This window comes from Xenopus tropicalis, chromosome 9 (assembly GCF_000004195.4).
Source record: "Xenopus tropicalis strain Nigerian chromosome 9, UCB_Xtro_10.0, whole genome shotgun sequence".
In the NCBI taxonomy this organism is placed as follows: Eukaryota; Metazoa; Chordata; class Amphibia; order Anura; family Pipidae; genus Xenopus; species Xenopus tropicalis.
Genome location: NC_030685.2, coordinates 67,052,821 through 67,077,021, shown reverse-complemented (window position 1 = coordinate 67,077,021; position 24,201 = coordinate 67,052,821). Strand labels below are relative to the sequence as shown.

General features: G+C 43.6%; 1 protein-coding gene across 5 annotated transcripts in view; it reads left to right on the top strand.

Moving 5' to 3' along the window:
* Window positions 1-24,201, top strand: part of rapgef4 (Rap guanine nucleotide exchange factor 4) — a 163,705-nt gene that overhangs the window by 49,528 nt on the left and 89,976 nt on the right. For 2 of the 5 annotated variants that reach the window (XM_031893353.1, XM_031893351.1), the window contains exon 1: window positions 4,262-4,574. The exons of the other annotated variants lie outside the window; for them this stretch is intronic. The gene's annotated coding sequence lies outside the window, so the exon portion shown is untranslated. Of the gene's footprint in view, window positions 1-4,261; window positions 4,575-24,201 lie in introns of those variants that run through there. 5 annotated transcript variants of the gene reach the window in all.

The following is a 24,201-nucleotide window of genomic DNA, read 5'->3' as shown; positions in this document are numbered from 1 at the left end:
GGGAAGTTCCTGTGGGACTCAGAATGCAATTAGGACAGTCACCAGCTTAATATGTCAGATCAGCAGAAGGTTAAGTGACTTGTCCGGGGTCAAAAAGGAGTGGCTGCCACATGGGATTTCCAACCAGAATGCCTAACTTGAGATACGGTATTGGAAGCAGACCACTTCACTTAGTCACCCAGCGAAGTATATAAAAATAGAAAATAAAGACCAACTGCACAGATGAACATTTCCATATTGTGAGAGAAATCAGTGGCACTGAGCCATGGGTAATGGGTAGATAAGCTCAGGTCACTGGGAGCATGCAGCCATGGCATTCATAACCTGAATATTCCGCTGTGATTTATAATATTATAATGCTGGATTTATCCAAAGCTCCCAGAATAAAAGGGATTATAGAAGCTTGCAAGAATAAGGGACCATCTTATTTGGCAATCTATTCCAGTATAAGGGAGCACAAGTCAATGGTGGTGTCCAGCTGTTATAACAGATGTCTAATGCAATTGAACTTTGCCCTTTTAAACCCCTCTTGCTATAATTTGCAAGTAACCATGCTCTGATAAGCATCTCATCAATGGCAGATATGTAGCCATAATGTTCCAATGTTCCAGCAATGCTTATCTGGGAGTTATGTGTGTGTGTGTGGGGGGGGGGGGTGAAGATTGTGATTCAGAAATATTCAGATTTTTAGCCTATAAATTGGTATAGATTATAGATTTATAGGAACCACTGTTACTGCACCTTGTGCACAATTGACAACAATTGCAACTTTGGGCTCCATCGGGCAGCTGTGTTGGGGTACATACATACGCATAATGAACGAGTGCCCCCGCTCAATCATTATATGCACGTGTATGATGTAAGATTGGGGGCGCATAAACTATTCATACATTCCATGCATGCTCATAAGAGAGCCTCCTGGTATAGTGCTTTTTTGGGCCAAATAGTATTGTTTCCCCCAACTGGATTGTGGACCCCATGCAGCATACATCATTCCCTGTCCCAGTGGAGCTCACAGTCCAAGGTCTCTATCACATTCACACGTTAGGGTCAAATGAGTTAGAAGCTAATGTGTGAGGAAACCAGAATACCCAGAGAAAAACCATACAGACACAGCAGACACAGCTCCAACTCCTTGGAGATAGTGCCCATCCTGCAATTGAACTCAGGACCCCAACACTACAAGGCACCAGTACTACCGATTTAGCAAAAGTGTTCTGAAATTTCTTTTCCTTTGAATATTTTTGGCACTAATTAAAACTGGGTTGGAAAAGTATTCTTAGAATGATGCAAAGCTTGAAAACTCTATTATGTGTGGTTATTAAAAGCTAGGGTTTGGCAAGCTGCTACCTAGCGCATTTGATTGTTTATCAGGAGTCTGACTGAGCAAAGCCGAGCCATTGGGATAAAATGCTCTCTGTTGCCCAGATGCACTGTAGGTTCTGGAAGTCGTACATTTTAGTCCCTGCACTTTACTCTTATTCTGGGCATCTCTGTCCAAAGTGCTGAATCTTCTGGTGTTATAGTTCTACCAGCAAACGCGCCCAAAGCTCCCTCTATGCTATGAAAGCTGGCACTTGAAAAGTATAGAGGACTTGTTCTGTTGGTGGCCTTTAGATGAGTATATGTCAGTGTAACTCTCTCCAGCACTAGCTGAGGATGCTTGGTGAAGAATTTGATACTTCATCTGGCTCTAACCTGTTACTGCAGCTGTTATTGTTTCCTGTTAGTGCAGTAGGGTCACCGACCCTGGCAACCAAAAAACAGATCAACTATGAGGGTTCATTTTCATGGTTATTCTTATTTTTCATTGTTTGTCTTCGTTTTCTAACCCACTCCTATTGATTTTCCTTGTGCTGCCTTCTTACCATGGTAATGGAGGCTGATTTACTAACAAATTAATGGTCTTGTCTGACTATGGTGCAAGAGCCTTCTCTTCAGGTCTCCTGATCTCTGCTGTTGGTCCCGGCTTAAAAATCATGGAGCAAAAAGCATCAGGATACAGGTCCCCGTGATGGGCTACACCTCCTGATGCTCCCTAAAGGTGGCCATGCACTATAAGATCTGCTTGTTTGGTGAGGTCGTCAAGCCAGCAGATCTTCTTCCAATATTCCCACCTATGGGTAGGCGATATTGGGCTAATTCGATCAAATGGCATAGGAGGAAAAATCAAACCTGCCTGATCAAGATCTGGCTGATTTTAGGCCAGATGTCTGTCGGGCAGGCCCGTCGTTGGTGCCCATACACAGGCAGATAAGCTGCCGAATTGGTCGAAAGGGCCAATAACTGGCCCGTGTATGGCCACCTGTACTTGTGTGTCTGAATGATGGGCAAGTTAGGGGCAGGTAAGGGGATGCCTACGTAGTGCTGGGCGGTATGACCAAAAATTTATATCACGGTATTTTTCAAAATTATATCGGTATCACGGTATTTGACGGTATTTTTTTTTCCCCATGCATGATTAGGTGACCACCCCAAACACCCGCCACCCGCACCCCCCCCGCCACCCCAAACACCCCCCCGCCACCCCAAACACCCCCCCATCCGCACGCAGCCCCCCCACCCCCCCATCCGCACGCACCCCCCCACCCCACCCCAAACACCCCCCATCCCCTTCACATAAATATAACCCCCCACCCCACCCCCCCAAACACAACCCCATCCCCTTCACATAAGTATAACCCACCCACCCCCACCCCAAACACCCCCCCATCCCCTTCACATAAATATAACCCCCCACCCCACCCCCCCCAAACACAACCCCATCCCCTTCACATAAATATAACCCCCCACCCCACCCCCCCAAACACAACCCCATCCCCTTCACATAAGTATAACCCACCCACCCCCACCCCAAACACCCCCCCATCCCCTTCACATAAATATAACCCCCCACCCCACCCCATCCCACCCCCCCCAAACACAACCCCATCCCCTTCACATAAGTATAACCCACCCACCCCCACCCATCCCCTTCACATAAAATATAATTACTGGCCAGGCACCCCCCGACAGCTCACATTGGTATCCGACTCTGAATGCGTCCTAGCGATGGCGCTTTTGTAGAGTGTGCGCGCTGACGTCACGTGCGCGCTGACGTCACGTGCGCGCTGACGTCATGTGCGCACCCGGAAGTATTCAGCACACCGGTATGGGGGTATGTCAAAAATTTATATCGGTTTAAAAAAAAAAACGGTGATCGGTTTTTACCGGTATACCGCCCAGCACTATGCCTACGTACCCACGGGCCCACCCCTCTTGGATTGAGTGATGCCTTATGAAGGCACTGTTCTAGTCAGGGGGCATGCTGCAGGTTGCACTTTGCACATTGCGTGCTGTATTGTAAATACTGTGTTACAGTTAGCCAGAATAGATCACTGTTTTCTCTACATGTGCTTATGGCGCACACAAGTCATTATGACACACACAGAAAACTTTAGGTTCACACATTCCAGTACAAAGTACAGTGAGTATTTTCAATAAAGTATAATGTGTAGTTCAGTACTTGCTTAAAACCTTCACTCTGCTAAAAATCAGCACAGATATATAAAGTCATTGCTGTATATGCAATCCTAAATACAGGTATGGGATCTGTTATCTGGAAACCCATTATCCAGAAAACCCTGAATTACAGGAAGGTGCTCCCATAGAATCCATTTTCATCAAATAATTTTTAAAACATTTGGCCTTTTCCCTTCCTTTATTCCTGCAATAATAAAACAGTACCTTGTACTTGATCCCAACTATAATATATACGTAACTAATTCTTATTGGAGACAAAACAATCCTATTGGGTTTATTCAATGTTTTAATTATTTTTATAATTTAGTATGGAGATCCAAATTATTCAAAGACCCCTTATCTGGAAAACCCTGGTCCCATGGGAGGACAGTTTAGGAATAACTCTTGTGAACCATTAATTTCACTTTTTGGAGTCATTTAGTTGATCTAGGGCTTTCACAGAGTTATTTATCTGGAGTTTCACGTGTTAAATCCTTATTCTGAAATGTTTTTCTTCGCACTGAGACTCGTGTTTGGGAAACTAAAATATATGTGTGACAGCCGCTACATGCGGTGGGTGTATTAATAGACTTGATCATGGGGGATCTTTTAAATAACAGAGACCTCTCAATCACTAGCAGCTGGCTGATGCCCAATTATGTGCCACGGCTACCATCAAAAAGCATTGGCAGAACTTGCCAGGCTAGGAAAATGAAATGTGTGTGTGTGTGAGTTTCTCCCAGTGACATGTAGGAAGGGGAGGAACGGCCAAATACACTGTAGCATCCTGACCAGGGGTGTCTGTTCTATAGAGGAAGCCCAGGGAAACAAATTGCTCGCTGGGTTTTGAAGTGAGCGAGGAAGAGCACAGCTGGGTGCACAAGCAAGGACTGCTTCCTTAATTGGATGTTAAAGCACAAGAAGGCAGCGGATTCAGTGATATTCCCAAGCATTATCCAGGGGAAATCTTTTCAGCTTGACCATGTGTTTGTTTTATATCCACAAGAACATCAGAGAGCGCAACTAAATGCTGGGAGCTATTCTCTAGGCTGGACCTATGAACAGGCATCATAGTAAGTTCTGGCTATCTGAATTCATTTTGGCTTTATAATTATCCACACACAACTAAGCTTTTGTTAATGAACGTATGGCATCTATGTGCAAGAGAGCGTAATTATCCCCACACTGAGCTTTTTTCTATTAATAACTAGAATCATATATACGTCCTGCCGTGTCTTTATACATTAGGTGCAACAGTAATTATAGAGTAGTGCTGATTAATGGAAATGAAAAAAATATATACATACATATTTGGGGGGGGGGAAGAGAGTTGGGAAATAGATGTGGGTTTTAGATAGAACATATACATTTAGTATAAATGTCTCTGGCAATTGTACAGTAGTAGATATCAACCCTTTGTGCACCACACTACCGCCATTCATTAGTTTGCCACTGCATGTGGGTCCCTCTTGCCAGTGGTAGAGGGATGTGTGGCTTATCCAAAGGGCTTTATAGAACATTGCTAAACAAATTTAATTTCTGCCTTTAAATTACTGAATAAATTGATACTAATAAGATCCAAACGGTTATTAGCCATTAGCTGAAACATGCAGGGCAACGGGGGATCATTATTAGTACATACTCAGGGTCCATTAGGGGCTTGTAAGAGTTAGAGTAAGAGTTCTGTGAAATACACAAGGATACTGCATTTTACATGCAGGGCAAGGGGGGATTACAAATGCTTCTTTGATTTATTTATTTTTTTGCTTATTCATAGCTGGTGACTTTAACCCCTTGTGCAGCTGAACCATTTGCTGTGGTTATATAATAACTTTTCATGTTAGGTTGTGATGCATCCATTAGTAGGCAGTGTGGTTGTGCCGTACTGAGAGAGGCAGGAGAATTGTGGATAACACCCTCCGATGTGCTACAGAGAAACACACAGAATGCATTGTACAGCCAAAAGAGTGAAGAGGTTTAAATAATGCATGGGTAGCCTACATGTACAGACTGACTGGGGGGGGCATACTGCTTAAATCATTGTCAGAACAGATTCTAAGATTAGCAGTGTTATAGTTGCTTGGTAAAGCATGGATATAGCTGTGTTGCACTTGCAAAAGGAAAAGGGGCTTAACTTTGAAAGCCTGTTTAACTCTTTGCCGTAGGGAGCACAGGTCCTTGTCAAGCAAGAGAAAGTATGCAGGGCAATCTGTTTAACTCTTTCATTGCAGGGAACACAGAGACTATTTCACTGACTGGTTCCCAGTGTTCCAGCAGGAGTTGTAGGTAGATAACAGCTGGGGAGATGCAAGTTGGCAATGCCCATTCTCATGTCTTTCTTGTTTCCCCTGAACACCTGCTTTCACATATTTCAGCTCTGGGTTCTATTCGTAGATCATTTTATCTTATCATTAAGTTTAATTACTGTCAATATAATGCAGAAGTAGCAGATTAACAGTGGCGTAAATAAGAGGGGTGCAGGCAGAATGACAACATCTTGGCTGGCTTATTGATGTTAAGGGGCCACATTTGCAAAAATTGGACTGGGGCCTTTAGGGCTTAGGTATACATTAGTGAAGTTGACCAAATTATAAATATAGTATATGTGTATTTAGTGGGGAAATAAGGGACAGTTGGTACCCACAGCTCAAGGATGTGTATTTAGTGGGGAAATAAGGGACAGTTGGTACCCACAGCTCAAGGATGTGTATTTAGTGGGGAAATAAGGGACAATTGATACCCACAGCTCAAGGATGTGTATTTATTGGGGAAATAAGGGACAGTTGGTACCCACAGCTCAAGGATGTGTATTTAGTGGAGAAATAAGGGACAGTTGGTACCCACACTGAAGGATATGTATTTAGTGGGGAAATAAGGGACAGTTGGTGCCCACAGCTCAAGGATGTGTATTTAGTGGAGAAATAAGGGACAGTTGGTACCCACACTGAAGGATATGTATTTAGTGGGGAAATAAGGGACAGTTGGTGCCCGCAGCTCAAGAATGTTGATTTAGTGGGGAAATAAGAGACAATTTGTACCCATAGCTCAAGGATGTGCATTTAGTGGGGAAATAAGGGACAGTTGGTACCAACAGCTCAAGGATGTGTATTTAGTGGGGAAATAAGGGATAGTTGGCACCCACAGCTCAAGGATGTGTATTTAGTGGGGAAATAAGGGATAGTTGGTACCCACAGCTCAAGGATGTGTATTTAGTGGGGAAATAAGGGACAGTTGGTACCCACAGCTCAAGGATGTGTATTTAGTGGGGAAATAAGGGACAGTTGGTACCCACAGCTCAAGGATGTGTATTTAGTGGGGAAATAAGGGATAGTTGGCACCCACAGCTCAAGGATGTGTATTTAGTGGGGAAATAAGGGATAGTTGGTACCCACAGCTCAAGGATGTGTATTTAGTGGGGAAATAAGGAATAGTTGGCACCCACAGCTCAAGGATGTGTATTTAGTGGGGAAATAAGGGATAGTTGGCACCCACAGCTCAAGGATGTGTATTTAGTGGGAAGCATGAGCTTATACCTGGGAAGGCTCTGTATAATAGATGTGCCATACATGTAGTTTTACAAATATCACCTTGTAGTAATATATAGGCTTTTCTTGCTGTTGGTGCAAGGCTAAGTATATGGTTTCAGTCAGCATAAGTTATTGCACTTTTATTAACACTGTGAAAGCTTCTTCTTATCTGTTTATATATTAACAAAACCCATAACATTCTTGGGAATAGCTAAATGTGGAACATGGAACGGAAAGAGGAGCACAGACAATCTATTATGTATGACCTTGCAAATCTTGGTAAATGTGCACTCAGTACCAGCAGATATAAATTCTAAATAAGTTCCAGTGATTTTCCTTGGCTTACTTGGATAATTATATTTTCTGTTGTTGTTATTTTTGTGTCTGCAAGTAGCAGTCATGCCATACTTTGGGTCTATCTTTATAACAGAGAAGGAGTCACTTCTCATCTTACCCGTGATCAGACGGGCGTCTTTTCCATTGCGCTGTTCAATAAACATGAGATTCATATCTCCCTATGGGTCCCCTATGAGTTACAATAAGCTGAGTGACTGATCTGTTCCTAAGAAGATGCTCACAATTCAGTAGTAGCGCTCTAGCTTGTGAGTCCACTGCCAGATTCCTGCCTGTTGAATACATGGAAGTGAAGAACACTTCAGCTGGTTGCAAAGGGCTTAGTTCAGTATCTGTAGGGATGTAAGACACAAGTCTGTCCTTAGTTCTCATAACAAACAAAGATACTTTGCATACACAAGATGATCACTTGATATCAATATGTTATTACTTCTTAGTTCAGAATAGGTAATATCTTGGAGTAAAATACAGACTTCCAGGCAAGCCTTTTGCCAAGGTATGTAAGTATGTATATCTTTATTTATAAAGCGCTACTTATGTACGCAGCGCTGTACAGTAGAAACACAGCGCTGTACAGAAGGTCTCCAGCAGACCTTTCCATGAATGATTGTACCAAAGGCCATGGCAAATAAACATCTGCTTGATATATTTCCATCAGGGCCAGGACTAGGGGTAGGCAGAAGAGGCAACTGCCTAGGTTGCAATGGTGGGGGGACACTAGGCAGGTACCTCTCCTGCCTACCCCTATTCCTTGCTGTCTTTCCCCCTCCACCACCAATACATGTCTCTGCACTGTCCTTCTCTCCCCGCCCCCCATGGTGTCAATGTGAATGTGCTTATTTGCTTACACACGGGGGAAGGGGGGTGGACGTGTTTGTTCGCGTGGGCATGGGTGCACGCAGGGTAACTGGCCAGGTTGCCTAGGGTGCCGAGCCGGCATGGCCTGCCCCTGATTTACATGCACTATTTGCAGACTAGGGCGAGTCTTTTACGGTCTTCCCACAACCTAAACAGAGTAGAAATGATGATTGTCCATATTCAGGTCTTGCTTGACTTGTTAATTGCTACTGTGTCTTACAAAAGCTATTTAGCATAGAACGCTGGGACACACACCTCAAAAGTTTTCTGTTTTAAATGGGTGGTTAAGTTACCCTTTAGTATGTCATGTTTAGAATGGCCACTTCTTACAGATTTTCAACCAGTTTTATTATTTACTTTTAATAGTTTGTTTAATTATTGTCCTTCTTCTGACTCTTTTTATGGTCACTGACCCCTGCGACCATAAAAATATTTTATGTATTTTAATGTAACTTTTTCTTACTTTTTTTTCTTTTCAGCTTCTCTCCTATTCATATACCAGTCTTTTATTTAAGCCGCTCTCTAGTTGCTAAGGTAAATTGGGCCTTAGCAGCCAGATAGTTGCTGAAACCCTCCCTCCCCCGATTAAGCCGCACAAAGTATAAGGTGTGTGCGTTGGGTGAAAGGAGGGATGGTGGTGGGTGAGTGGTTCTGGTGGCCCCTGGGGGATGTGGGGGCCCTTGGGATTGCATCCACAGTGGGCTTCACAACCCAAGTCTTCTGCAGTATGCATCCTACCATCTGGTCCCTCTTCTTGCTTCGTGAAGTGTCTTTACTTCACAGTTTAATTACCCAATTGCACACCCAGTCCTTTATACAGAGTCTTTCCTATCAAAAAGTCAACTCCTCAGTTTGTGTGCAGTGCTTTGTGGTTGGTCTTATGGGTCTATGCATGTGTGGTCTAATTGCATGGGTGGGAAGGGGAATCCATGTGCAACACTCTAACAAACTATACTCCCAGAATGAATACTTAACACAGATAGTTTATATCATATTAAGTTGCTTATTAAAGAATCTCACCAAACTGGAACATATATCAGTAAATATTGCCCTTTTACTTCCTTTCCCTTGATCCGCCATTTAGTGATGGGCTGGGGGTCTCCCTCAGAGATCACATGACCAGAAATAATGTAGCTCTAACTGTAACAGGAAGTAGTGTGGGAACAAAAGGCAAAACTCTGTCCATTAATTCACTCATGTAAACTAACATGTATGTGTGTCCTAACATGTATGCGTGACCTTGGTTTGTTTGTGTGCACCGTGAATCATGTAATAGCAGAGGGCGGCCCTTAGTTCTTAAAATGGCAGATTTCTATTTAGGAGTACCCAGTGGCACATTCTACTAAAAAAGTATATTTTATAAAAATAGTTAATTTAGATGAATCAGGGTTTTACATTTAAGCTGCTTTATGCAATATATTTTTATAGAGACTTACATACCGCCCAACTGTCCCGCTTTCCTCGGAACAGTCCCAGTTTTTTGTAGCGCATCCCGCTGTCCCGGATAGTTCCATGAATGTCCCGCATTTCCGTAATGTGGGACATTCATGGAACTATCCCTGACAGCGGGATGCGCTGGCTGTAGTCAGGCGTTCCTCTTCTTCAGCGTCTCCTCTCTATATGCGGCTCCTTGTTCGGGGGAGCCAGGCCCTTTTATAAGGTTGCGCCCGTGCGTATTGACGTCACACGCAACCTTATAAAGGGGCCTGGCTCCGCCGAACAAGGAGCCGCATATAGAGAGGAGACGCTGAAGAAGAAGAAGCAGCAGCAGCATCATCATGTATGGAGGCTCTGTGTATTGGGGGGGACACTGTGTGTGGAGGGGCACCTGTGTATGGGGGGGCACCTGTGTATGGGGGCTACTGTGTATGGGGAGGCTAATGTGTATGGGGGACACTGTGTGGGGGGCTACTGTGTATGGGGGGGCTACTGTGTATGGGGGGCTACTCTGTATGGGGGGCACCTGTGTATGGGGGGCACCTGTGTATGGGGGGCACTTGTGTATGGGGGGGCTACTGTGTATGGGGGGGGCTACTGTGTATGGGGGGCTACTGTGTATGGGGGGGCACCTGTGTATGGGGGGCTACTGTGTATGGGGGTACTGTGTATGGGGGGCAAAGCTGATACATAGTTATAACTCACTTATAACTGACTGCCTTCTCTCTATACAGTGGTGTGAAAAACTATTTGCCCCCTTCCTGATTTCTTATTCTTTTGCATGTTTGTCACACAAAATGTTTCTGATCATCAAACACATTTAACTATTAGTCAAAGATAACACAAGTAAACACAAAATGCAGTTTTTAAATGAGGGTTTTTATTATTTAGGGAGAAAAAAAATCCAAACCTACATGGCCCTGTGTGAAAAAGTAATTGCCCCCTGAACCTAATAACTGGTTGGGCCACCCTTAGCAGCAATAACTGCAATCAAGCATTTGCGATAACTTGCAACAAGTCTTTTACAGCGCTCTGGAGGAATTTTGGCCCACTCATCTTTGCAGTATTGTTGTAATTCAGCTTTATTTGAGGGTTTTCTAGCATGAACCGCCTTTTTAAGGTCATGCCACAACATCTCAATAGGATTCAGGTCAGGACTTTGACTAGGCCACTCCAAAGTCTTCATTTTGTTTTTCTTCAGCCATTCAGAGGTGGATTTGCTGGTGTGTTTTGGGTCATTGTCCTGCTGCAGAACCCAAGATCGCTTCAGCTTGAGTTGACGAACAGATGGCCGGACATTCTCCTTCAGGATTTTTTGGTAGACAGTAGAATTCATGGTTCCATCTATCACAGCAAGCCTTCCAGGTCCTGAAGCAGCAAAACAACCCCAGACCATCACACTACCACCACCATATTTTACTGTTGGTATGATGTTCTTTTTCTGAAATGCTGTGTTATTTTTACGCCAGATGTAACGGGACACGCACCTTCCAAAAAGTTCAACTTTTGTCTCGTCGGTCCACAAGGTATTTTCTCAAAAGTCTTGGCAATCATTGAGATGTTTTTTAGCAAAATTGAGACGAGCCATAATGTTCTTTTTGCTTAAAAGTGGTTTGCGCCGTTTTTGCCCAGTCTCTTTCTTATGGTGGAGTCGTGAACACTGACCTTAATTGAGGCAAGTGAGGCCTGCAGTTCTTTAGATGTTGTCCTGGGGTCTTTTGTGGCCCCTCGGATGAGTTGTCTCTGCGCTCTTGGGGGAATTTTGGTCGGCCGGCCACTCCTGGGAATGTTCACCACTGTTCCATGTTTTTGCCATTTGTGGATAATGGCTCTCACTGTGGTTCGCTGGAGTCCCAAAGCTTTAGAAATGGCTTTATAACCTTTACCAGACTGATAGATCTCAATTACTTTTGTTCTCATTTGTTCCTGAATTTCTTTGGATCTTGGCATGATGTCTAGCTTTTGAGGTGCTTTTGGGCTACTTCTCTGTGTCAGGTAGCTCCTATTTAAGTGATTTCTTGATTGAAACAGGTGTGGCAGTAATCAGGCCTGGGGGTGACTACAGAAATTGATATTGAAATTGAAAATTGAAATTGATAAACCACAGTTAAGTTATTTTTTAACAAGGGGGGCAATCACTTTTTCACACAGGGCCATGTAGATTTGGAGTTTTTTTTTTCCCTTAATAACGTAAACCTTCATTTAAAAACTGCATTTTGTGTTCAATTATGTTATCTTTGACTAATAGTTAACGGTTTTTGATGAGCAGAAACATTTAAGTGTGACAAACATGCAAAAGAATAAGAAATCAGGAAGGGGGCAAATAGTTTTTCACACCACTGTATTTGTATTTTATATGTAGGAGTTGCTATATTGTTTTCCTTAGGTAGTACAGTATGAGGGTATAGCACATTTGCGTCTGATCCAGCCATTTCATCTATATAAAAGGAGTATTTTTTTAAAAAATGGGGTGTGGTAATTGGGGCGTGACCACAAAAGTGGGCGTGGTCAAAAAATTGCCAAATCTTTTTGTCCCTCTTTTCATTTTTCAAATGTTGGGAGGTATGGACTTACATTGTTTGGGGATATAGTTTTCCTTTAACCAAGCAAGTAACACAAGGAGTCCTATCTCCTGTCATTTCACTGGAGATAGCTGTAAAACTCCATGGGATATGTTGCTTGCGGATGGTCCCGCTGGAGCAGATGGGTTAATCTTTGCTGTGTGTGTTAAACCTAGTACAGTATATATTTTATGAGAACGCCTGATGAGCAGATATACTGTTTGGACAGAGAATTGATTTTGCGATAAAAGGTATGAATATTTATTTACAGGTGAGCTAATGATTAACTTGTCTCAGTGGATAACACAGGAACTACAAACAGTGATTACCACATTTATAATAAGCTGCGGCGTATGATGTTGATAGATTTGCTTTTAAAAGGTTTTCCGGGCACACTTTTGCTTGAATTTCACGTTACTGTGCGTTTTCTTCTTTACAATCCATTTCTCAAACAATTACTTGTATTTTGGGGGTATTAAACAAGAAGCTGCAGCAGGAAGTTCATTTTCACAGGAAGCTGTATTTAGTTTCTGCTTTGTATGTGAATTACATACATGAGTGATGCAGATGCTAAGGCAAATGGAACGCCAGGCTGTCGGATCACTGTGATTTCCCTCTGGGAAAATTGCAGCAATTCGACAAGGGAATCACTGCTTACCAGTCTTACTTATAACAAGGGGAAGCATCTCTGTTATGGCTCACAGGGGTGCTTATTGCTTGAAATGCGTCATTCCTGGTACTTCTGCATAGCTTATCAAATTGGAAACCATATAGTTAAGACTGTAAAAGGCACCCTTCCATTAAAAGGGTTGTTCACCTTCAGATTTACTTTAAAGGGGAACTCTGAACCAAAATTTGTTATATATATGTAGCCCACTTTATAAACAGTTGTGGCACTACCTGCTGATAAGTTACTATACTTGGCGCTTTCAGGAGTCCTGAGCCCCGCTTACTTTGGGGGACAGCTATTACTTTTACTTTGGCGTGCCTCCACCCAGGATAGGGATAGACTGAACTATAACTCCCCTCCTGAGACTTAATATACTGCTCCTTTGTGGGGACTCCCAGCACTCCTGGTACCTTGCCCCCTCCCTGGGGTAGTTGCTTACCAGGCAGGTGGATCCTCCAGCAGAGATACACACACACTGAGGTAATGCTGAACAAAGTGTTGTGTTTATTGGCAGAGTGGTAGACAGCTTTGGCATACAGGATACACAGGATATGTCAGGATACTTTCTCTTTCCCTCAGGAGTCCCTCTCTCCTGGGATACCGGTAACACTCCAGCCAAATGACCCTCCCTTTGGGGTTCCCTCCGGTACTTCTCGCCAGAAGCCCCTCTCTAGGGCACTTCCCGGTACTCCCGCCAAGCGGACACCCCTTGGAGACCTCACTCCGGAAATGTCACCCGGCTATCCCCCGGATTAGGCAAACTCCTATTCCTCACTCTTGTATCCCTGACTCCAGCTACCAGTGCTGGGAGATCTTAATCTCATCTGCCTCCTGGTGGGGCCAAGCTGCCCAGCTAAATAATCCTGTCTACCACTCCTAGAATGGTCTATTACACATATCTAACTCACTAGACCCAGCCTGTCACTATCCTCTAGCCAGAGGGGTCCCAGGCTTAAGACCTGAAGGCACATGGCTGCACAGCCTTATATACTGTGTGCACCTTGTGGCCTAACTATTGAACTGCAGGGAAACTAACTCCCTGTTAACCCTTATAGTGCCAACCACCCAAGGTGTCCCACTACTAAGTGTTACCTTCCCTGGGGCCTATCCTGGAGGCAACCTTCCTAGGGGACCCAAACTTTGGGGAACCCTACATTCTCCCCCCACAAGAAAAATGTCACCTCCCGGCTGACATACCTTTAACCAAAACATATACATTTTACCCATACATTTCTTATACCAAATACTTCTTCCACGGTCCCTCGCGGTGTCTGCGCAGAAACCTGTATCACTAGGGGAAGAAACAGTAAATACAATTTTACCTTTCCCACCACCCCCAAAGTCTTGGTATAAGTCCCAGAGAGTCCTTTTCCTGAAAGAAATTTCACACATACTCAGAAATGCACAGGACAATTATCTCTCAATAAACAAAAAACTTTTATTAAACTGCTCCTTTACTACTCCCTCCTCCTCCTTGAGGGAGTCCTTACCCCCAGGTGATCAGCACCTCCTGGGGTCTTCCACCAACGGGTGGGGATGCTTTAACTGGGCAGCTCCAGCCGGCAGCTGCAATACCCTCCATGGGTCAGAACTCTGTGGGGGCAAACCCCTCCAACTGAATGGCAGCTCCCCTTGTTGGGAGAAGTGGCAGGCAGTCCAGGCCTCCACTTAACAGAAATTTAAACATAGTTCACCTTGGGAGAGTCCTCCTCACACCATATAAGTGAACCTACTCTTTACATCATCATAGGAGGTGTAATAACGCGGGTGAGGCTTCTCTACCTTCCCCCCATCTGGCAAGGTATGTTCTATGCTGAAATACCTCGGTTTGGGATTGTGCTTCCCACAACTTTGGACGGCATGTTTGAGCACCGTGCGGCCCCACCACCATTCTTTTTCCCGGGCCCGCACATGTTTCCAGGCCTGTTGCCGTTTGGCCCTGTCAGCAGAATTTAGGATGTTGAGGGGCATCTTTTCTTTTCTTTGAATATCCTCTAATACCCACTCCTCCATCATGTGCTCAAATTTGTCATAGACCCATACCGGTGCATATGGGAGAAAGTAGCCCCACAGCATGTGGACCCGAAAATTTAACACCCTTTGTATCCGGGATACTGAGCGAAAAACCGCAGGGTCTGCCTGGCCAGGTAAGACCCAAAAGTACTTCTCTTCCTCAGCACTAACTCGGGGAGGGGGCACAAAACTGCGTGGAGAGCCGGCCATAGCCCTTACACTCTCCCCAGCCTCATCAGCGGATTCCTCTGCCCCAGTTGTATATTCACTGAGGGAGCAGACCCCCCTCTGACAATAAGGTGGCGGTGCCCTGCTGGCCGGTTTATCCCTAAGGCTCTGCAGGTAAGATGGTGGTGCCAAAACCTCATCAAGTCCCGACTCTGAGGGTATAGGGGATGGGGGCCCCATTGCCTCAGCCCACGCTTGGTCCCGCTCCCCCTGATATTTATTCTTCTTAGGCCTCCCCCGGTGTTTTCGGGCCCTGGGTAAGGTGGATCTGCGCACCTCCCCCTCTGCAGGTGGTTCCGGGGCTACCCACACATCGCTCTGGGCCCCCCGTTCACTCACCTCTTCAGCCGCCGCTTCCACCGCCTGTGCAGTACCTGGTACAGTATTGGCGGGAGCGCAGGCCTCATCCCGGTCGGCCTCACACTCCGCCGGATCCCCCTCCAGATTGGGGTCCGCGGTTGCGGCATACGGTTCCAGGGGTCCCTCTTCCTCCTCACTGAGGGAAAGTTCCTCACATGCGTCGGCGAGGGCCTCCACCTCAATCACTTGGGCTCCTCTGGGTCCGGCCCCAAACGGCCCACTCCAGAAAGGTCGGTCGCAGGTAGCGCAGATTGCCTCCGGGTGTTTCATGGAGCCAAATGACTCCACCTCGCAGCCCCCGCACAGGGGTACCATCCAGCGTAAGGTATCATCCACCTCCATCTCCGCAAAACAGCCGGACCACATAAATCTTCGGCCAGTGTCGCGTAGCCTCACTGCCATTCTCCTCCTTGCCCCTGCAGGGGTTAGTAATTCCTGCCCAGGTGGCAACGGCTTGCTCAAATTAGGCATACTAATGGTTGCGGTTAGCAAGGTGCGCAGCTCCTCTCTCCAGCTCCGTCAGACACACTCTGGCAAAGTTCCAAAATGGCCGCGATGACGTCACCGGTCAAGTCGCGCCCACTCACTTTGGCGCACTTTTTCAGCCACACGGTTGGCTAACGCTCTAAGGGGCGGCCCCCACAATCAGGAAAGTTCTGCCTCCTCCTCCTCACGGGGCTTCCCACGGGATTTCCCGGGTCTGTTTGGCGCCACAGGCCTGAAGTCTGATTGGCCCAGAGCAACTCCTCTGCTCTTTTGGCGCCAATTATCCCTCACTGGATACAGATTCAGGGTGCCCAAAATTTAACCCAATCGGAGGTCAGGCTTCCAAATTCACACTAGGCCCAAAACTTAGTTATGGCCTTTCTGCACTGTACTTGCTGTTCTTTTTCTGCTGTTTCGTAGATCTCAGCAGTGCCTCCAAATGTAGCCCACTTTATAAACAGTTGTGGCACTACCTGCTGATAAGTTACTATACTTGGCGCTTTCAGGAGTCCTGAGCCCCGCTTACTTTGGGGGACAGCTATTACTTTGTACTTTGGCGTGCCTCCACCCAGGATAGGGATAGACTGAACTATAACTCCCCTCCTGAGACTTAATATACTGCTCCTTTGTGGGGACTCCCAGCACTCCTGGTACCTTGCCCCCTCCCTGGGGTAGTTGCTTACCAGGCAGGTGGATCCTCCAGCAGAGATACACACACACTGAGGTAATGCTGAACAAAGTGTTGTGTTTATTGGCAGAGTGGTAGACAGCTTTGGCATACAGGATACACAGGATATGTCAGGATACTTTCTCTTTCCCTCAGGAGTCCCTCTCTCCTGGGATACCGGTAACACTCCAGCCAAATGACCCTCCCTTTGGGGTTCCCTCCGGTACTTCTCGCCAGAAGCCCCTCTCTAGGGCACTTCCCGGTACTCCCGCCAAGCGGACACCCCTTGGAGACCTCACTCCGGAAATGTCACCCGGCTATCCCCCGGATTAGGCAAACTCCTATTCCTCACTCTTGTATCCCTGACTCCAGCTACCAGTGCTGGGAGATCTTAATCTCATCTGCCTCCTGGTGGGGCCAAGCTGCCCAGCTAAATAATCCTGTCTACCACTCCTAGAATGGTCTATTACACACATCTAACTCACTAGACCCAGCCTGTCACTATCCTCTAGCCAGAGGGGTCCCAGGCTTAAGACCTGAAGGCACATGGCTGCACAGCCTTATATACTGTGTGCACCTTGTGGCCTAACTATTGAACTGCAGGGAAACTAACTCCCTGTTAACCCTTATAGTGCCAACCACCCAAGGTGTCCCACTACTAAGTGTTACCTTCCCTGGGGCCTATCCTGGAGGCAACCTTCCTAGGGGACCCAAACTTTGGGGAACCCTACATATATATGCATGATGTGAAATCCTGGCAGGGGAGGAGGGACTAAAACATTAATGTTACAAATTGTAGCAACTTCTCCACAGTTTACAGGCAGAATATAGGAACTACATAACCCACAATGCATTGCACTGTAATGTCCATTTCCTTATTGATATCACATGTGCAGGGAATTGTGGGATTTGGATGCAAGCTGAAGGCAGGCTGACGACAGTCGACTACTGTTAAATTTTATTTGAGTCTCAAAGTAGTCAGCCAGATCAGCAGGGGAACAGGGGGCCGGACTTAAGTAATTGTTCCAAACCATATTATTACATTAATAATTACATGAAGAGGCTGAATATTTTTAAATTGATATATTTTGCAAAGTTGCTTGAAATTATGTTTACTTTTCAGAAAGCTCAAGTTATTTTGGGTGGCATTCCCCTTTAAGTATAGAATTGCCTATTCCTAGAAATTTTTTGTTTGGTCTTCATTTATTACTTTTTATGTTTTTTGATTCATTTGCCTCCATTTTCTGTCATTTTACAGTTTTCAAATGGGGGTCACTGACCATGACAGCCAAAAAACTGTTGCTCTCTGAGGCTATAATTATATGGTTATTGTTGTTTTTTTTACTTATGCTTCTATTCAGCCCCTCTTCTATTTATCTTCCAGTCTCACATTCAAATCACTGCCTGGTTGCTAGGGGAAATTGGACCCTAGTAACCATATTGCTGCCAAAATTCCAAACTGAAGAGCTGCTAAACAAAATGCTTAATTATTCAAAAACCACACCAAATTAAAAAAATGAAGACCAATTTCAAACTGTCTAATAATATTGCTGTCTACATCATACTAAAAGTTAATTTATAGTGATAGTCCCTTCCCACAAATAATTCTTAGTTTAGTTTGATACAGAGAAAGGTGAAAAAAACTCTTTCATGTTGTCTTTCATGGAACAAGCTGATGTCTAAGTCCCTGCATGTCACAGTGCTGCAGTGGCCCATTGGCATGGCAATCATACTATTATGTCATGATTAAATGGCTCTGACATCATTACTCCATTAAAAACAGCAATACCATCATGCTGTAATGTGTTTGCCAAAAATGTTCTCTTTTGCTTCTTTTTCCATTTGTAAATTATGCTTCTTCTGCAGTTGTTCTTCTGGTTTAATATTCTATCTCCAAGTTTTGGCTTGTTTACTCATGTCATCATAATGACACCTTGTTCCGAACTTTCTAGCATGTTTTCTCCCTTCTCCATCCAATGGGATCTTCCAATTATATCCTGGCAGACACAGAGTACACAGAGAGTGCTATAGATGAAAAGAATATAAACCACATTCTACAACATCACGGGACCTTATGGGTTCCCTGTGACTATTTACATACTGAATACAAGCAATACCATAAATGATCTGTTGGCAAGAAAATATATTTGTATAGAAGCAAATAGGTATTTTAGATGTTATGGATGAGCCAGCATGTTTAACCATTTTCCAAGCCAAAAAAGAAAATCCTCAAAACAACCAAAAATAACTTTGTGTCTCTTATGTCATCAAGTTATAAACTACAGTTTTGAGTAATGTGATGTCACTTTACCACTAATTTACATAGGCTAAATCTTCACTTAGCTGTAAGTTATTATGTTGCCCCTTAAACTTTTTTACAAATGATCAATTTTTCCATCTCTACATTTTGCTGAACTCTCTCATTCCTAGTATATTGCATTAGTTATAAGGAATGCTCTTGGCTTCCCTTGACATTGGTGACATAGGTTCTCTATTAATTAAATTGCCAGGCCGTAGAGGAAGTTTTCTTGCTTTACTGCTCAAAAAGTGTCAGGAAATAGTTTGTAGAGGAGGTAATCCTGTGCTCCAGTTGCACTTAAAACAGCACTTAGGGGTTATTATGACCTGGTTGGATGCATTCCAAGACAAAGTTGTGGGCCTTGTTTCGCCCCATTGTCCTCCCCTCTGGACTGGCCACATAAGACAAAGGCCAGATGTGCATCTTAACCTGCCCTACGGAAAACAGATACAGGGTCAAATGAAAAATTTGAAAGTTAAGAAAGTGCACCCAGATTTAATTATGAAAGAAGCCTATTATGAATAGTAAAATTGGGCATCCAAGAAAAGACCTGCTTTTTTTGGGATGTCATAGTAACATACTAAGCTGGGTTGAAAAAAGACATACGTCCATCACGTTCAACCATAAACCATGTCGCAAATGAGCAGTCCATTCCGCTAATTTTGCCATTCATGTGGAGGGCTGAATCAGACTTATATGGTTACTTGCCACCTGGGCCAACAATTGATCATAATGAGGGGGCCTATCCAGACCCATTGCAGAGGAATGCCTCAGAGGGCCAGTACATTTATTTCCCAGTGGGAGTGTTTAACTATCCCTACTTTTTCTGAAGGGGCCGAGATGAAAACTTACAGTATGTTAACGCATGGATAAGTCACTGCTCTTGAAGTTTATGAAGGCTACTAAATAGCTAAATAAGCTGTATCATGGATGAATGCAGCTTATGCAGATTTGTCAAGTCTTTCATAATTAGAATGACAGTCACACTAGTGACAAAAAGTTATGAAGCCCCTGTCTATCAGCAGCCGGACTGGCCAAGCAATGGATTATCAAGTAACTTGACCAACCAGTTTGCTGTAGCAGGAATTGGGAAACTGTTAAAGTAACTGCTCCTGATTCGCCCCGGATCTCAGAAGTGATGGAGCACAGTTACTGAGTCAGTGGGTGAATTAATGATTAATAATTATTTATTAATACCTCTTTAATCATTCATTATGGTACCATTGTATTTATACAGTACCAGTGCTTTCATTTTTTTCTTGTATAGTCTTTACCTCCTTTTTCTAAAATTCTTCAACTTCAGAGTTGTGGTGCCATTAGCAATATAAGTATGGGAGCCGTCTGACAATAAAAGGCACAACTGGAGAGTATTCTGGACGGAGCCCGTGTATCTTTTGCTTCACAGCTGAAAATCTATAGAGATCATAATTGCCTAAAATGTGTCCGTCAGCCCATTTTTGTTCTTCCACTTCACAGAACAAGGAGAAATTACAACTGCTGGGATGCAAATGTGCATTGGCCCAGCTGTTTTTGAATTCAGGGAGAAACCTTCACCTGTGATCCTGACTGCAGCTGATACTGCTCAGCTCGAGTGTAAAGAATGAGACAATAATGTGGTTAAATAGCATCTATGTGGATCACAACCTCAAGTGTTTACTTCTCTATGTGCTTTGGTTTACAAAAACTTTTTTAAGGTAAAATTGTTTTAAATGAGATATAAGCCTTCCCTAAAACTAACTCCTAGTTCCCCAAAGTTGGCATCCCATACTTCATTACAGAAGAAGTCTCTCCTAGAATCTTTCCTACTTGCTCAGCTTAAATTGTCTTGTAATTTTGTAGCATATTGATATATCACTTGTCAATAATACAGCATAATCAAACTATTGAAGGCTGTATATAGAGTTGAAGCAAAAAAATAAAATTAAAATTAAATATAAAGAGAGCAGAAACGATTCTCAATGGAAAATCCTCTGGAATCGACTGGAGAGCTGGCGCTGGAGCATTGTTTTAGGAATCCAAGAACGAGAGCTCCTATCTTGTATTAACCCTTGATAACTTGGTGGAGAATGCGGGATGTTGTACGTGAAGTAACAGTGCTATGAAAGATTCATGTGAAGATCAGTGACTTGCATTACTCCTAGCTATGCCTTCAGCACCTGTGGATGCAGGTTTTTGTTCTCCAGAATGACCTGCACTCCTCCCACCAGTACAGCATGGCCTGTGCAAAATAATTTTGTTTTATAAACATTTATTAAGGTTATGTATCAATCAGGACCCCTACTGATCCCTCTATACACATGGGCACCACTGCAGAATCTGGATTTAATTGTTCTATGGTTGTTGTTGGGTCTACAGTTTCTATGGCTATGGCTCTGAAGTTGTGATTGTATAAAAGTTCAAATGCTTTATTTAGACATTATTTTCTTTTAAATTCTGTGGCATTTATCAGAGAAAAGGCCAGTTTTATTTTAAAATTGCCACTTTGAGACAAGTAGATGATGCAGTCTGTGCAATGTTTGCCTCAATGATGCAGCAGAGTTGGCAGGTAGGTTTATGCGTTCAGAAAGGATCTGCTACCTTCCCGGTACAGCAAAACATACTGGGTTATGACCTTTTCAACATAAGTCGGCTGTTGATCCAGGGAAAACACCAGCTGACATTTTTGTAGTCAGGAAAGATTTGCTTTTTTTTTGCCTTTTGAAGTGAAGCAGCCAATGGCTTCAGGAGAGATGTGTTTGCTTTCCTTTGGGAAAGTCGTTCTTTAAAGGGCAAGTAAAGTTTGGACTAAGGATTAAGAATTTAGAAGTTATGGTATAGTTCCACTACCCATATGAAAGCTCTTGACTTGCAGCCTTGTGCCTTTGCATGGTCATGGAACCCTTTATTATATTTTCCAGTAAGCAGTACATTATTATTATTTACAAGTTGGGAAAAAAGAAATCAATTGATTATGAAGGGAAAGAGCAGATGGTATAGTGTTGCCAAAGTCTCTGTGGCAAAATGCTCCTTGAAGCTTCATAAGATAAATCCTACTGAGGGTGCCAATGTATCGCTTATCTAGATTTACAGTAGCTATTATGTATTCTGCATGGTGTCGGTAATTTCAGTACAGGACATTACAAATAGAGCTTGCTAGATGGAATCTGACGACTCCGGATATTGGAACATTCTGTCTGAGACTTTGCTTCCGTCATCTTGTTGAGGGTATCTTGGTTACACTTTTCCTGTATCCCAAATGTATGCGTACGAATTACACAGTGGATTAAAATGTAAAGTCGATAGATCCGCAGCAAATGACTTCTAGTAATAACTGGAGCAGGGAAGGTATAGTTTGTTCAAGATAAGAGCAGTAGTTACGGGAGGAATGATATCCTGTGCATGCAGTTCTTGGTCAACAACCTGTTTCTGAATCCTTTGATCTTTGTGCATTTTGACCTCTTAGGCTAATGTCCTATGGAGTGGTTCACTAGCTAGCGATAGATCTCTGCTATTGTGAGTGACTAAATGCCCAAATGCCTTTTCACCAGCAACAATAGGAGTTGCTGGTGGAAACCCTATTGCCTCACTTCGGTATTCCGAAATTTCCTCCTGCAGGCAACTTTGTGCGACTTCAGAATACCGAAGTGACGTAAACGGCTTTCTACCGGCGATCCCTATTGTTGCTAGGGAAAAGGCATTTTGGAGAGGTTAGTTGCCTGCGATAGCAAGGATGTATCATGGGCAAGTGAACCACTCCATGGGAGCGGTTCAGTAAACTACCAAGCTATCAGCTGGAATTCTACTTTGCAGTATGCTTCATTTGAAAGAAAAAGCCTACATTTTTTCCTAATACCATTGCAAATTATTTCCTCTTTCATTTTAACCTTGGTGTACCTATGACATTTTTGTTTGGCCTAGGGTACAGAGTATTATGCATTGTGATGTGTTTTCCAGCGGCAGCAAACCTCATTACAATCTCATGGTGCCAGCAGCATCTCTTCTACGTATCTCTGAGCAAAAATGTTAAATTTGGACAAATACAAGGTCAGCGAACGGAATTCTTCAGAGTTCCATTCCCAGGTCTATACATACACTGTTCCTTTAGATAGAATGCTGAATATATTTATTAATTTATTCATTTATGAAGTGCAATTTTGAAGGCAAGTTGCATGTTTTTTAAACAATAGGCAATTTTTTAATCCTATAATTACAGAATAATTGCAGCCATTGTGCAGAACATTTTTGGAGTTGGGATTTTGTCATTTCTGGTGCTTGGTGTCAAAATTACAACTCTGCATGATTCTTAAGGTGCAGTTAGACTGTGTTTGTTGATGCAGGCCACTGTAGGAACTTTGGAGCTTCAGGGTTCCCCAGCATCAATAGAGATTTATATTAAAATGAAACACTTACAATAAAGAAACAAAAACATAATACAATTCTTATACTAACAAAACTAACAGTGGGTTTAATTAGCTATGGAACAGTCCACTTGTGATACCCACCACCAGATAACTCCCTCTCTGTTCCACCCATACAAGGATGGTCAATTATCAAAGTCAACCCCTCTGTCTATAATGAATGCCTCCCCTCCCCACATCCTCACCAATCCCACAACACCCAATGGATTCCCCAGCATCAATAGGAACAGGAGGCGGAGAACATCTAAGACAAAGTGCAAAGAGTAACTTTGACACAGGTACTGTTAATGAGTGATGTCCTTTCGAGAGGTGACTGCATATGTTTCTTGTTTCCTATTGGTGACAAAACAATTCTATTGGGATTAAATAATGTTTAAATGATTTTTGTAGACCTATGTAATGACAATCCAAATGATCCCTTATGTGGTCCTGAGCAGATCTGGATAACAGGTTTATGATAAAAAATGGTACAATGCATGCTTGACTTGAATAATTTTTTAACTCAAATTGGGCCCAATGATCTGTAGTGTAGTGTAGGGAAGCAGGCACCCGCCCTCCTAACCTATACTTGGAGCTGTGATTGGCCAGTTTAGTATTATGGTGTATGAATAAACATTTGTGGCCTGCTCTTTCCAACCGAGTTATTCACTGGGGACAAGGTGGTAGTTGTTGGGTCAAATGGGGAGGGAGAGGGGTGTCTTCTACGTTTTTTGGTTGGAATGTTTTTTATAGTAATATAGTCATGCCTTTTTGCTATGGGATCTTAGCAGCATATTGAACAGAATATTTGGTATTTATACTAGAGACTAGTTGGTGCAGATCAAAATACTGTACATGATAGAG